The following is a 13,329-nucleotide window of genomic DNA, read 5'->3' as shown; positions in this document are numbered from 1 at the left end:
CTTTCTCCCTCCTCTATGTGACATCCTTTTATATATTTGAACATGGCTATCATATCACCCCTTAACCTCCTCTTCTCCAGGCTAAACATGCCCAGCTCCCTTAGCCGTTCCTCATAAGGCATCGTTTCCAGGCCTTGGACCATTTTGGTTGCCCTCCTCTGGACACGTTCCAGCTTGTCAGTGTCCTTCTTGAACTGTGGTGCCCAGAACTGGACACAGTACTCCAGGTGAGGTCTGACCAGAGCAGAATACAGTGGCACTATTACTTCCCTTGATCTAGATGCTATACTCCTATTGATGCAGCCCAGAATTGCATTGGCTTTTTTAGCTGCCGCGTCACACTGTTGGCTCATGTCAAGTTTGTGGTCAACCAAGACTCCTAGATCCTTTTCACATGTACTGCTCTCAAGCCAGGTGTCCCCCATCTTGTATTTGTGCCTCTCATTTTTTTTGCCCAAGTGCAATACTTTACATTTCTCCCTGTTAAAATTCATCTCGTTTGTTTTTGCCCAGTTCTCTAATCTGTCAAGGTCGTTTTGAAGTGTGATCCTGTCCTCTGGGGTGTTAGCCACCCCTCCCAGTTTGGTGTCATCTGCAAATTTGATCAGGATGCCCTTGAGTCCATCATCCAAGTCGTTGATAAAGATGTTGAATAAGACCGGGCCCAAGACAGAACCCTGTGGCACCCCACTAGTCACTCTTCTCCAGGATGAAGAGGAACCATTGATGAGCACCCTTTGGGTTCGGTCAGTCAGCCAGTTACAAATCCACTGAGTGGTAGCATGGTCAAGACCGCATTTTACCAGCTTCTTTACAAGAATATCATGGGGCACCTTGTCAAATGCCTTGCTGAAATCAAGGTAGGCTACATCCACTGCGTTCCCTTCATCTACCAGGCTTGTAATTCTGTCAAAAAACGAGATCAGGTTAGTCTGACATGACTTATTTTTCAGAAATCCATGCTGACTATTGGTGATCACAGCATTCCTTTCTAGGTGCTCACAGACTGTTTGCTTAATGATCTGCTCCAGAATCTTCCCTGGTATTGATGTCAGACTGACTGGGCGGTAATTATTTGGGTCCTCTCTTTTCCCCTTTTTGAAAATAGGGACAACATTTGCCCTCCTCCAGTCTGCCGGGACTTCGCCTGTTCTCCAGGAATTCTCAAAGATGACTGCCAGTGGTTCTGAGATCACACCTGCCAGTTCTTTTAATACTCTTGGATGCAGTTCATCTGGCCCTGGAGACTTGAATACATCTAAACTAGCCAAGTATTCTTGTACTATCTCCTTAGTTATTCTGGGCTGGGTTTCCTCTGCTGAATCATTTGCTCCAAATTCTTCAGGTCGGGCATTGTTTTCTTTATCGGAGAAGACTGAGGCAAAGAAGGCATTGAGGAGTTCAGCCCTTTCTGTGTCCCCTGTTTGCATTTCACCATCTTCTCCTCTGAGTGACCCCACTGTTTCTTTGTTCTTCCTTTTGCTACGAACATACCCATAAAAGCCTTTTTTGTTGCTTTTAACCTCTCTAGCAAGCCTGAGTTCATTCTGTGCTTTAGCTTTTCTGACTTTGTGTCTACACGTGCTGGCTATTTGTTTGAATTCCTCTTTGGTGGTTTCCCCCCTTTTCCATTTTTTGTACACATCCTCTTTTAATCTTAACTCAGTTAAAAGTTCTTTAGATAGCCACCCTGGCTTCTTTAGGCACCTTCCATGTTTCCATCTCATTGGTATTGCCTGACGTTGTGCTTTTACTATCTCCCTCTTAACAAACTCCCAGCCATCATGAACTCCCTTTCCTTTTAGTATTACTGTCCATGGGATCTCACCCAGCACTTCCCTAAGTTTTATGAAGTTGGCTTTCTTAAAGTCAAGAAATTGAGTCCTAGTATGCTTGGCTGCTCCTTTCCACTGTATAGTAAACTTCAGAAGAGCATGATCACTCGCGCCTAATGATCCTTCCACTTCTACCCCACTAATCAGGTCATCAACATTGGTTAGGACCAGATCTAAAATGGCTGTTCCTCTTGTTGCTTCTCCCACTTTCTGGACAATGAAGTTGTCTGCAAGGCCAGTGAGGAATCTGTTTGACCTTATGCTCTTGGCTGAGTTTTACATCCAACAAATATCTGGGTAATTGAAGTCCCCCATTACTACTATCTCCCTTCCTTTTGCATGCTTGGCCATCTGTTCCAGGAAGGCATCATCGATGTCCTCCGTTTGGCTTGGGGATCTATAGTAAACTCCCACAATGAGGTCACTGTTATTCTTCTCTCCCTTAATTTTGACCCAAATGCTCTCACTTTGGCTTTGAGGTTCTAAATCTTGGATCTCTTCACAGGTATACACATCCCTGACATATAACGCCACTCCTCCTCCTTTCTTGTCTGGTCTGTTTCTCTGAAATAGATTGTATCCCTCCATTATTACATTCCAATCGTGGGACTTATCCCACCAGGTTTCAGTGATGCCTATTATGTCATATTTAGTTTGCTGTACCAAGAGCTCAAGCTCATCTTGTTTATTTCCCATGCTTTGCGCATTAGTGTACAGACATTGAAGTCCATTAATCATTCCCCCGTGTCTCTTATTTAAGGATTTTTTCCTCCCACCACTATGTCTGCATGCTGTTTGCTCCATTTGGTCTATGACATTTGGATGATCATCTTCATCAATTGATAGACTCCTACCTTCAGGAGCACTGTCTCCCTCCCCCACATTAGTCAGTTTAAAGCCCTCCTGATGAGGTTTCTGAGATTTTTGGCAAAAACATTTCTCCCAACCGTTGTGAGGTGCAGCCCATCGCTTGCCAGAAGTCCATCTTCAAGAAACTGCAGTCCGTGATCTAAGAATCCAAACCGTTCCTGTTTACACCATTTGCGAAGCCAGCTGTTCACTTCCACTATTTTTCCCTCTCTCCCTGGGCCACGCCGTTCAACTGGGAGGACAGATGAGATGACAATTTGTGCATTTAATTGCTTCAATTTCCTGCCCAGAGCCTTGTAGTCTCTTTTGATCTTCTGGAGGCTATTGCTTGCAGTGTCATTGGTTCCCACATGAACCAAGAGGAAGGGGTATTTGTCAGTGGGTTTTATGATTCCTTGCAGTCGTTCAGTTACATCTTGGATCTTAGCCCCGGGGAGACAGCACACTTCCCGAGACATCTTGTCAGGCCCACAGATCACTGCTTCTGTTCCCCTCAGTAGGGAATCCCCTATCACCACTACACGCCTCCTCTTAGGTTTGGTCAGGGTTCTTCCGTGAGCTGTCCGTTCCAAGGTTTCCTGCACATTCCCTGAGGACTGACTTTGCTGCTCGTCTTCATATACCTGATCGACTGTAATGAGGGAGAGATCCTCAAATGGAGTCTGCTCTTCGTCTTCCATGCTAGGGGAGAGGACCTCAAAGCGAATGTGTATTTCTAAACAGTCAGAGCGAACCCTGGGCCTCCTACTTCTTTGAGTCACGTTTCTCCATATATCTGGCTCCTGTGTTGGTGAACTAGACTCCTTCTCAGGGGAGTCCCCTGTCTCCTCCTTGGTGGAGACGGTGTGCTCTGTTGCTTCCAAGAAGAGCTCCAGCTCTCTAATTCTTTGGAGCGTAGCTACACGTTCCTCCAGTTGCTGGACTTTGTCTTTTAAGAGGGCAATCAACATGCAATTGCTGCAGGTAAAGCTGCCTGCAACCTTTGGCAAGATGGCAAACATTGCGCAGGAACCGCAGGCGACTGCAGCTGTTCCCCCACTCCATCTTGAGAACGTGTCGTTGGGGGTGGCTACAGCGGTCCTCCATCATAAAAAGCGTGAAGACAGGACAAATAACTCCCCCCACAAAAAAACCTAGGTCTCCCCCAACAAACGTTTGAGACTAGCTCCCCTAAATCTAAAAGATGGATCAAACTGCGCGCACCGCTGCCCTGCAAGCTCTGATAAGCTTCTCCCACAGCTAATCACCTGCTTCAACAGAAACCCTGCCCCCTATGACCTTTGCACAGGGAGAGCAGCTAATCAGCCACAAAGAAACACACACACACAAGAAAACCCTTTTTGCTCTTTCTTCAACTGCTGCCCTGCAAGCTCTGATAAGCTCCTCCCACAGCTAATCACCTGCCTCAACAGAAACCCTGCCCCCTCTGACCTTTGCACAGGGAGAGCAGCTAATCAGCCACAAAGAAACACACACACACACAAGAAAACCCTTTTTGCTCCTTCTTCAACTGCTGCCCTGCAAGCTCTCAGCTTGATGATGATGATCAGAGTTCGGATTCCAGTTCAGTGGCCGGCGCTGCTGCTGATGTCAGCGACAGTGATGACACAGCAGACTACAAGAGCGCAAAGGCCTCAGTCAGACCATCTGATGCGTCTGACAATGAACTGGAAGAACCACTGTTCACCATTGGTCACTTTTCTCCTAAGAAGGAGGAGATGAGTCCAGAAGACTTGCGTCTAGTACGCAGATCTGAAAGGGCGACCAAAGGCAGACCTCCAAAGAGATTTGCTGATGAGTTTGCTAAGACAGCAACTGCTGTTCTTAGTAGCTCAGAGAAGGTGTGGGAACCTTCAAGCTTCAAAGAGGTTCAGGAGTTAACCTCTAAAGATGCTGAGCCTTGGCTTAATGCCATGAAGGCTGAAGTTGATTCCTTGAACAGGAACCAAACTTGGGAACTGGTACCAGTAGTCCCAGGAATGAGACTGGTTGGCAGCAAATGGGTCTTCAAGGCCAAGACAGACCAGAATGGCAAGGTTGTCAGACACAAAGCCAGATTGGTTGCCAGAGGTTTTTCACAGGTACCAAGACAGGATTACCACGAGACCTACTCACCCACCGTCAAGTATGAGAGCTTTCGGCTGATGCTCAAGATTGCTGCAGAGGAGAAACTGCATGTTTCCCATCATGACATTAATACAGTTTTTTTGTACGGGGTTTTGGGGGAGGAGCTGTTTATGCTTCCACCTGATGGAATGCAGATACAGAAGGGAATGGTCTGTAAACTGCGGAAATCCTTATATGGTCTCAAGCAGAGTGCCAGGTGTTGGAACACAAAACTCACTGAGACATTGCTTTCTCTAGGTTTTCACCAGGGCAAAGCTGATCCATGTGTGTTTGTCAAGGAGGAGGGGCAAAACAAACTGTATTGTTTATGTTTTGTTGATGATCTTCTGATGTTTTGGAAGAATCAGGCTTTGTACCAAAGCACCCTAGCTCAGCTGAAGGAGCACTTTGACATGAAGGATCTTGGTGAGGTATCCAACTATCTTTCTCTGCAGGTGGAGAGGGACCAAGTAGGTAATTTTCTGGTACACCAAACACAGAAAATTGCTGATGTATTAACCAGGTTGAATTTGGTTGATGCAAACCCAGCAGACACACCGATGGTGACAGGTTACCAGGTAGATAGTACTGCTGAAGCGTTTTCTGACATTACGCTGTACAGATGTATTCTAGGCAAACCACAAACTTGACATGAGCCAACAGTGTGACGCGGCAGCTAAAAAAGCCAATGCAATTCTGGGCTGCATCAATAGGAGTATAGCATCTAGATCAAGGGAAGTAATAGTGCCACTGTATTCTGCTCTGGTCAGACCTCACCTGGAGTACTGTGTCCAGTTCTGGGCACCACAGTTCAAGAAGGACACTGACAAACTGGAACGTGTCCAGAGGAGGGCAACCAAAATGGTCAAAGGCCTGGAAACGATGCCTTATGAGGAACGGCTAAGGAAGCTGGGCATGTTTAGCCTGGAGAAGAGGAGGTTAAGGGGTGATATGATAGCCATGTTCAAATATATAAAAGGATGTCACATAGAGGAGGGAGAAAGGTTGTTTTCTGCTGCTCCAGAGAAGCGGACACGGAGCAATGGATCCAAACTACAAGAAAGAAGATTCCACCTAAACATTAGGAAGAACTTCCTGACAGTAAGAGCTGTTCGACAGTGGAATTTGCTGCCAAGGAGTGTGGTGGAGTCTCCTTCTTTGGAGGTCTTTAAGCAGAGGCTTGACAACCATATGTCAGGAATGCTCTGATGGTGTTTCCTGCTTGGCAGGGGGTTGGACTCGATGGCCCTTGTGGTCTCTTCCAACTCTATGATTCTATGATTCTATGAATTTCATTGCTAGATGCTCAAGACCTGACATAGCTGGAAGCTGTAACCTGCTTAGCAGACATGCCAACAATCCTACTGTTCAGGATTGGAAAGCTCTGAAGCGCATAGCCCACTATTTGAAAGGGACTTTGCACTACAGGCTGAGGTTCACCAGTCAGAAGACTGGAGGTCTTGAAATCTTTGCAGATGCAAGTTTTGGAAGTGACACCACGGATTGTACAAGCACTTCTGGAGTATGCTACATGTAAAACCACTGTCTGTTTGACTGGCTGTGCAAAAAGCAGACGACAGTAAGCCTAAGTTCCTGTGAAGCAGAACTCAATGCTCTGTCATTTTCACTCATGGATTGTGAATGGTTGATGCAACTGTTTAAGGACATCAGAGTTTCTGTGAAATGTCCTATACAAGTGTATCAAGACAATAGATCCTGTTTGGCTTTGCTGAACTCAAAGAGTTGCAAGCAAAGAACCAAGTACTTGCAGATTAAGCTACATCGTGCAAGAGAGTGTATTCAGAAAGGACTCATTGAGATGTCCTACATGGCAGGAAACGAAATTCCTGCTGATCTGTTGTCTAAGGTTGTTAACAGAGAACAACTTAAGGTTTATGTACAGAGGTTGCAATTGGGTTGAACCACAGGTACTACAGGTTACACGGAAAGGGGGAGGATGTTAGGATATTTCCGTTCCACCTTAAAAGGGAGCAGGATGTTTGTGTCACAGCCTGCATATTTCCTGTTCACAGGATGTTTCTGTTGTGTCTATGCTTTCGTTTCTCTCTCTGTGTCAGAGACACTGAAGCTGGCAGTCATGTTTTCTTTGTTCTGACCAACGCTGAATAAACTTGTAAATAATACTCTCCTGCGTGCATCTTTCGCTGTGCATTATCTGCTGATAGAGCGTGCATCAGCTCTGGAATGTGGCAGGCTATTCCTGGAGCTTGTGTCGCTAATTGCTGATACTGCGTGTCTACGGGAGATCGATGGACGTCCGGAGGCGGCTTGGGGGCCATGATGGACTTTGTCTCCCTGGCAGTATCCCAACACCTCCTTCCTACTGAGTTTTACATGGGGCAACTCTGAAACCAAGGAGAAGGAAACTGGTGGGTGGCAGTGTCCTCCCTCCCTCCCTCTAGGCACGAGAATGTCCCTTCAGTGGCCATGAGGGGAAGGAGGCACTGCTGCTGCCCCAGCCCTGAAGGCTCAGCCCAGGTGCTGCTTGGTGAGGGAGGGAGCCTGTCGTGGGGATGGCTGGTTGCAACCCCTCGCACCCTTACAAAAATCTGTGCCCAGGGCCACGCCCCCCAAACACCGGCCCTCCCCATGCTATTGTACTTCCTGTCTAACAGAGACACTCAATGTGTGGGGAGGTCTGAGCTGGTTGCTCACTCTAACAAACCTCTTTTTAATTCCTACACCAGTAATCTAGAAACTTTCAGCACTGTAAGCCAAGTTTTATTGGCTGTGCAATTTTTTCTGAATGCTGTATGGAAAAGCACGTGAATCTGAGCTTTGGAGAATTTGTAAGCACACCATTTTTAACGTAACAAATGTGTGGTCTTTTTCCAGGCTAGGGGAAGAAAGTTGTTTTTGGAAATCAGAAGGGCATATTTTAAAGGTCTAATAGCCTATATATATTCCATGCATTACTTTGCTGCATGTTTTGTGATTTTAAATCTCTGCTGGCGTTCTCTCACCAAAGAGTACTTGCCCCAGGGAAGTACTTGGCATCCAGGGAATTCTGCTTTATATACCTATATTTACCATGCCACCAACAGTTATAAAATCTGTTCACCTCAAACCTGTCAGTAGGAAGGCAGCCACATTCTGCACTAACTGAAGTTCCTGAACCATTTTTAAAGGCACCACGTGTAAAGCACATTGCAGTTGTCCACTCTTAAGTCTCCCAAAGCATAGTAGCCAAGTTATCCCTCTCCAGATACAGTCATAAATGAGCCACCAGCCTAAACTGGTAGAAGGCACTCCATGCCACTGAGGCCACCTGTGCCTCAAGCGGCAGCAATGGATCCAAGAGAACCCTGGATTAAGAATTCACTCCTTCAGAAGGAATGTGATCCCATCTACAGTAGGCTGCACAGCACTCAGCTGGAGAGAAGAACCACCCACTAGTAGCATCTCAGTCTGGTTTGGATTAGTTTTCAGTTTATTGAGCCTCATCCAGTTCATTGTTGCAACTAAGCACTGATTCAGCACATCCACTGCCTCACCTGCAGAAGATGAAAAGAAGAATTCTGTGTCTTTGACATACTGACAACAATGCACTTCAAAAGTCCGAATAACCCTATCTGGTAGTTTCATGTAGATGTTGAAGAACATGAGGGACAGAACCATTTCCTGTAGGACTCCATACCTGACATACTCACAGAGCCAAGTGATGCTTCCTAAAAAAAATACCTTCTGAAGCTATCCATTCAAATAGGAGTGGAACCTCCACAATGTGGTGGCCCCAAGTCCCTAATTCAGACAGTTGTACCAGAAGGATACCATGACTGATGGTTTCAAAATATCAGAGGTCATTCAAGGAGGATCCACAAAGTGACACTCCCCTATCTCCCTCCTGACGCAGGTCCTTGTACAGGGTGATCAAGGCCTGAACCCCAGTTGAAATGGGGTTTCAAATTCCTCCAATAGTATCGGGGTCTGAGGTTTCCATTCTCTCCTGGTGTGCTTCATAGCTGTTTCCCTCTAGGCAGTCATGGAACATTATGGCTTCTTCTGCCATTACATCCTGTTTGGGTTTTTTGCGGAAATGAAGAATTTGTGCAGGTGGGTTGACAATTAGCAGATTCCATCAGCTATATTCTCATATATTCTGTATCTCATATTTTGTGCAGCCCATGTAGAAACCTAATCTGTTCCTGATAAGTCAATTGTTTTGGGGAAGAAAAATGGTTTTCATTTCAAAAATTTTAAATAGGTCTGCTCAGCATCTTCTGTGGTGGTAAATGCCCACAATTCCCAGTAACTTTAATGCTACAAGATCAAGCAATTTCTCCATTTTCTTTGTCAGCAAATATATTCTAAGTGAAAACACAATAACGTGATGTTAATAGAGACCAGAACCAACAATTGCCAAATAACAAATATTTGATAGCAGATAACATAAACAGAGAGCAGCTCAAAGGGATGTCCCATCTTAAATTTATTTTTGCTCTATTGTCAGCTGTTTTATGAAGTCTTTCATGTTTTCATTGTTTAGTCATGTCATTTCTGATGACATCTGTAAGAATTTTCCCATTCAAATTAGAGGAACTATCTAGCCACCTAAGCAGTTCCCAGTTTGCCTAGTTTTAAACTTCACTATACCAAATAAAGCATTCCCTCAATTTTGCTGTATTCCTTCTGTTAAATGTTCTGAATGGTTTGGAATGAACTTGATCTCCTTTTCAGTTCATGGCCTGTTACTGGGAGGGAGGTTGGAGGTGAATGGCAAAGCTGTTTTAAGGGATTATTAAAGTCAAATGACTGAGAACATGCAAATTAGAACAGGTGGGGTGCAGAGTCCCTCAGGGAAAACCAAGACAAAAGGAGCCTAAGTAAGCAGCTACAAGTCAGTGCTTGAATGGCAGAAGGCGGGTGCTGCCAGCCCCCTCCTTCCCTCTTAAATATCAAGTGTGTGTTTGTGTGTCTGTCCCCTCATAGCATGATCAGCCGGGATGAACAGGGTTACGATCCAGCAGATCTCTGGCTGAGCTGGGAGGTTCCTAACTCCTCATCCTTAGCCAGAGATACTCCATTGTGCCTGGTGGGTCTCAAGTTGGCATAAGCCCTAAGAGGGGTGCATGGCGGGGGCAGGAGCAGAAAAGAGGACTTAGGCTGGATCCAGTAAAAAGGCTGGTGCAATGCAAGAACTATTGCAAAGGCTTGTTTTCCCTCTGCCAACATATGCCAGATCAGCCAGCTAGGATCTGGTTTAACTTCAGTGTGACTTAATTTACATGGGATTGCTTTATGCCAGCTTGTTGTGTATAGGATTGCTCCCGCAACCAGTAATCAATAATACAATTCTGACAGTGTGCTCTTGCCATATGGCAATGCTATTATATTCATCAGTATCTATTTCTCATATTGTTAATCAATGGGACCCACTTAGTTCCATATTTTCCCCTTTTCATAGAATCATAGAATCATAGAGTTGGAAGAGACCACAAGGGCCATCGAGTCCAACCCCCTGCCAAGCAGGAAACACCATCAGAGCACTCCTGACATATGGTTGTCAAGCCTCTGCTTAAAGACCTCCAAAGAAGGAGACTCCGCCACACTCCTTGGCAGCAAATTCCACTGTCCAACAGCTCTTACTGTCAGGAAGTTCTTCCTAATGTTTAGGTGGAATCTTCTTTCTTGTAGTTTGGATCCATTGCTCCGTGTCCGCTTCTCTGGAGCAGCAGAAAACAACCTTTCTCCCTCCTCGGTGTGACATCCTTTTATATATTTGAACATGGCTATCATATCACCCCTTAACCTCCTCTTCTCCAGGCTAAACATGCCCAGCTCTCTTAGCCGTTCCTCATAAGGCATCGTTTCCAGGCCTTTGACCATTTTGGTTGCCCTCCTCTGGACACGTTCCAGCTTGTCAGTGTCCTTCTTGAACTGTGGTGCCCAGAACTGGACACAGTACTCCAGGTGAGGTCTGACCAGAGCAGAATACAGTGGCACTATTACTTCCCTTGATCTAGATGCTATACTCCTATTGATGCAGCCCAGAATTGCATTGGCTTTTTTAGCTGCCGCGTCACACTGTTGGCTCATGTCAAGTTTGTGGTCAACCAAGACTCCTAGATCCTTTTCACATGTACTGCTCTCAAGCCAGGTGTCACCCATCTTGTATTTGTGCCTCTCATTTTTTTTGCCCAAGTGCAATACTTTACATTTCTCCCTGTTAAAATTCATCTTGTTTGTTTTGGCCCAGTTCTCTAATCTGTCAAGGGGAAAAGAGAGGACCCAAATAATTACCGCCCAGTCAGTCTGACATCAATACCAGGGAAGATTCTGGAGCAGATCATTAAGCAAACAGTCTGTGAGCACCTAGAAAGGAATGCTGTGATCACCAATAGTCAGCATGGATTTCTGAAAAATAAGTCATGTCAGACTAACCTGATCTCGTTTTTTGACAGAATTACAAGCCTGGTAGATGAAGGGAACGCAGTGGATGTAGCCTACCTTGATTTCAGCAAGGCATTTGACAAGGTGCCCCATGATATTCTTGTAAAGAAGCTGGTAAAATGTGGTCTTGACTATGCTACCACTCAGTGGATTTGTAACTGGCTGACTGACCGAACCCAAAGGGTGCTCATCAATGGTTCCTCTTCATCCTGGAGAAGAGTGACTAGTGGGGTGCCACAGGGTTCTGTCTTGGGCCCGGTCTTATTCAACATCTTTATCAACGACTTGGATGATGGACTCAAGGGCATCCTGATCAAATTTGCAGATGACACCAAACTGGGAGGGGTGGCTAACACCCCAGAGGACAGGATCACACTTCAAAACAGCATTCCAAGCTGCTTTCATCACGTCCTGGCTTACTTCCCTTGTAAGCGCCTCCTCTCAGCCTCGAGACACAGAAGGTTAACCCTTCACTACACCCAACAAAGGCCACCCAAGATCTCACAAGAGTCTATTCCTTTCCCTTTGGCCATGGCAGCCATTGCAGATCCCTGCACAATGAGTTCACCATGCCATGACTTCTTCCAAACACAAACACGTTTCCTTGACATAGAAAGATGCCAGGAAGAGGAGTTCTGGCAAAGCTTTCCTTCTAATAGTTTTATCTAATAGTTTTATCTGCCAAAAGAGTGGGTTTTTTGGTGTGTATTTTCATATAAAAGGGTGTTTTGTTACATGAGTCCTCAATTCCATGTGAATGCAAGTGCAGATTCATCACCACAAGAGCATACTAATATCTTACTTAATTACGTCGTAAACCGAAGAGACTTCCGGGTTAGCGCGATCGGCTAATGGCGGATTCCCTCCGAGCTCCGGAGGGAATCGGCTCGACAGGGGCTGGGTCTCGCCGTGCCGGCGACACGGGGACCCTTAAAAACCACGGGCATAGGAGCCCGTGGACATGGTGACTCGGCGGGCATCGTTAGCGCCCTCCCGACTCGTGAAGGAGCCTTTTTAAAGGCTACGGAACGGGTGCCGGGGAGCGGCGTGATGCTGTGAGTCTTCTGCTTCCCCTGCCGAGCGAAGCCGCATGCCATTTGTCGGAGAGCGCTGACTTCTTCCTATTAAAATTTGGACTTAAAATCAAGAACAACAACCCGTGAGTAATTTGGAAATTGGATTACAAATAATTTGATTTTGAATTCGGCACGAGCGGGGGAGGTGAAAAAAAAAGGGAAGTCCCCCCCCCCTTATTGTAAACAGCTTGAAGCAAGGAGCTGTCAACTAAGGTTGCGAGAAGAATTGGGGTGATTGGATAAAAGATATAAATTCCACAGATTTAAAGGACTAAGCTAATGTGCCGGAGGACAAGAGTTTAATTGTTTGGATTAAGTACCACCTTTCTCAAGCCCGGGAGCAACCCGTGAAAAGAGCCTGCAGAGGATTTACAGAAAACTTTTGACAGCTGTCAAATTAGCTGTCAAAGCCGGAAAAATCAAAGCTTAAACTTTAACCGGCTATACTGCTACAAAATATTGAAAGTAAAGAAAGACTGATACAAATAAACCTGACTTTTGGATCGGAAGGGAAAAGAATACTAAGTAACCAGAATCCCTCTAGAGGGGATTCTTGGATATTACAAGAATGGAACTAGGTCGGGAAATACGAGCTGACTTGCAAGAGCTTATCTTTCTCATGGGAAAGCTGCAAGAGATGATCGAGCAAGGCCATGTTTTGTCTACAAGTCCTACAAAACCGAAGTCAACAGAAAATATACCTACTGAGTTGGAAAGGGACTTGATGCTCAAAACACAGGCAGCTGGACAAGAAAAGAAACCAAAGATTAAGACATCAGCTGAACAGGAGGAGCAGAAAGAAGGGGTGGCTGAAAAGTTACAGAAGATAAAAGAGAGCCGGAGACCTGCCAAGAAGAATTTTAATTTGACTAAGATGAAAAATGGATTATTTGGGACATATAGACTTAAGAAACAGAGTTGGAGCTCCACCTCTAAACAAGTAGGCCTTGCTGGAAGAAATATGGTTAGCATGGAGAAGGTACTTCCTCGACCCGGGGTGTTCAATATGAAAGACTTTCGAAGAAGCCGGC

The 13,329-nt window shown here is 45.6% G+C and overlaps 1 long non-coding RNA gene across 1 annotated transcript in view; it reads left to right on the top strand.

Annotated features, from left to right (window-relative positions):
• The window catches only part of LOC308481034, a 37,588-nt gene extending 28,143 nt beyond the window's left edge, over positions 1–9,445 (top strand). The window contains exon 3 of the long non-coding RNA XR_013988418.1: positions 7,668–9,445. This is a non-coding gene — a long non-coding RNA (uncharacterized lncRNA). The remainder of the gene's footprint in view (positions 1–7,667) is intronic.
• Positions 9,446–13,329: the final 3,884 nt, after the last annotated feature.

This window comes from Podarcis pityusensis, assembly GCF_964106645.2.
Source record: "Podarcis pityusensis genome assembly, chromosome: 7".
NCBI classification, from domain to species: Eukaryota; Metazoa; Chordata; class Lepidosauria; order Squamata; family Lacertidae; genus Podarcis; species Podarcis pityusensis.
Note: the sequence above shows the minus strand (reverse complement) of the source record. Positions and strands in the feature narration are given on the sequence as shown.